A 2,500-nucleotide genomic window follows, 5' to 3' on the forward strand; every position below is an offset into this window, starting at 1 on the left:
TATATATACTTCACTCTTAAGAATATCAAAAATTTATTTTTCTATTATTTTACTTATCTAATCTTTGAATATAGGTTTTAAAACTAAAAAAGCATTACGTACCCCTACCTCAGCCCAAGCAATGATGGATAATACGCGTCTCATAATCACAGCTTCGATAGCTGTGATACAAGGATGCAAAAGTAAGGAAAAAGGATTTGTTCCATGATATATGTGTTGAGCTGCAGAAGGAATTTTAACAATTAAAAACGGCACCTATTATATATATATATATATATATATATATATATATATATATATATATATATATATATATATATATATATATATATATGTACATATATATATATATGTAGAGAGAGAGAGAGAGAGAGAGAGAGAGAGAGAGAGAGAGAGAGAGAGAGAGAGAGAGAGAGAGAGAGAGAGAGATAAAATCATCTCAGAAGGCCAAATTATGCTAACAAGGGATTAGTAATTTCTATTTATCAAAGTCTCACCTGATGGTGGAGAAAAGTTCATGTTATGTATTCAGTGGAGAGGAACCGTTATTGGAGAAGACAGAAAAGGGTTAATTGCTTCTCTAACCGGAAATAAACCTTATTTTTAAAGATAACAGGTTTAAAGGTTTTAAGGTTTAATGGTTGCTTAGCAATGGCAGGGACAAGGACCAGTGACAGCCCCTAAATACTGATTAAACATTGTAATTATTGGATAAATTCCAAGCCCCCTCTCCACCCTCTGTTTGAGGAATTTAGAATCTTTAAAAAAAACTTTCTTATTAAAATACTCTGGAGTCAAATCATCTCAAAGTTCTTGTAAAAAATTCGATGGATGGCTGAGAAAGTCACCCTCATTTTCAGGATATTGTAGATTGGCAGCTTTTACTAATTTCTCTGAAACTCTCCTTCGTAATTCTCTTTGGAACAACATTCTGCTGATACAGCTCCTTTTCCCTAATTAGTTCTTGCTTGTAAGGAGTTAAGGGAAATTCTCGCAACTACTCTCATTAGACTGCCCTGCATTATCCAGTAGGAGCTTTCATATATTACAGAGATACCTGGAATCCTTATTTCATGCTATAATGAAGATGGAGTCAGCGTTCAGTCTCTCACCTGTAAGGATGTCCAAAGTACGTTTTCAAATCTTCCCATTTGTGATAATATCTTTATTTGCAATAAAACTTACTGCATCTATAGCCCAAAGAAAAGGTAGAATTAACTTATAAAGGATGTATATCTTCGAAATTTAGTCGTCAGTATTTTTCTTATATCTAGAAAAGTCTGATTGACTATCTATTCAACTCGCACTGAGTAGCATCCATTTAAATCTACTTTTGATCTGACATAAAATGGTCATAGATCATGTGTACAAAATAACCGATTTTGTTTATGGGTATTAACGACATAAATATACAGTATATAATTATTAAAACATCATTATGGGATTCAAATAGTAAATCTTATATACATACTGTATATATTATATATATATATATATATATATATATAATATATATATATATATATATATATATATATATATATATATATATATGATAAATTTTGCACATTTTTACGTGTTTTTCATATTCAAATAAGCCATATATATTTTTGATATATTAATGTCTGGATTCTCTTAACGACCTCGGGATCAGAGCCCCAGGCGAAATCACACAAAGACAAGAGCTTGGCTCCGGCCGGGAATCGAACCCTGGTCGGCAAGCTTATATAGACAGTGACTAACCCACTTGGCCACGAAGAAAGATCTTTCTTCGTGGCCAAGTGGGTTAGTCACTGTCTATATAAGCTTGCCGACCAGGGTTCGATTCCCGGCCGGAGCCAAGCTCTTGTCTTTGTGTGATTTCGCCTGGGGCTCTGATCCCGAGGTCGTTAAGACAATCCAGACATTAATATATCAAAAATATATATGGCTTATTTGAACATATATATATATATATATATAATATATATTATATATATATATATATATATATATATATAAAATTTTTGGATTTGTAGTGTTCTTCTTATAGTTATAATTGTTGATTTCGTATTACATTTGATGCCTAATGCTCTTGAAAAATAAATACATAGATTTTCAGTCTCATTGTGATGATACAAAACACGTAAAATCTTTAGATGCAGTAATTTAAAATGAAATTGACCCTAAAAAAACAAACGAAAGATATAATAAATCGTAAGTAAAAACATCGTATGCTTGAAAAACATACCCTTCACTCCATCGATATTGGAAATGAGTTTATAGCAAAGAATCAACATAATTAGCATGTCATTTTGGTGAATTCATTAATTAGCCTTACCGTTATTTCATTATCGGCCCCCTGAAAAATAAAAGTAAGTTTAGGTAATGTGATTATACTTCTTGTCAAAAGATGGCAGCACACATCCCTCATTCCATTCAGGTGAATGATTCCATCTAATTTGAAAAGGTTATAGATTGATACTTATATTAAAATATGCGAGGCAGGTATAACTTTTAT

This window comes from Palaemon carinicauda, chromosome 2 (genome assembly GCF_036898095.1).
Source record: "Palaemon carinicauda isolate YSFRI2023 chromosome 2, ASM3689809v2, whole genome shotgun sequence".
NCBI lineage: Eukaryota > Metazoa > Arthropoda > Malacostraca > Decapoda > Palaemonidae > Palaemon > Palaemon carinicauda.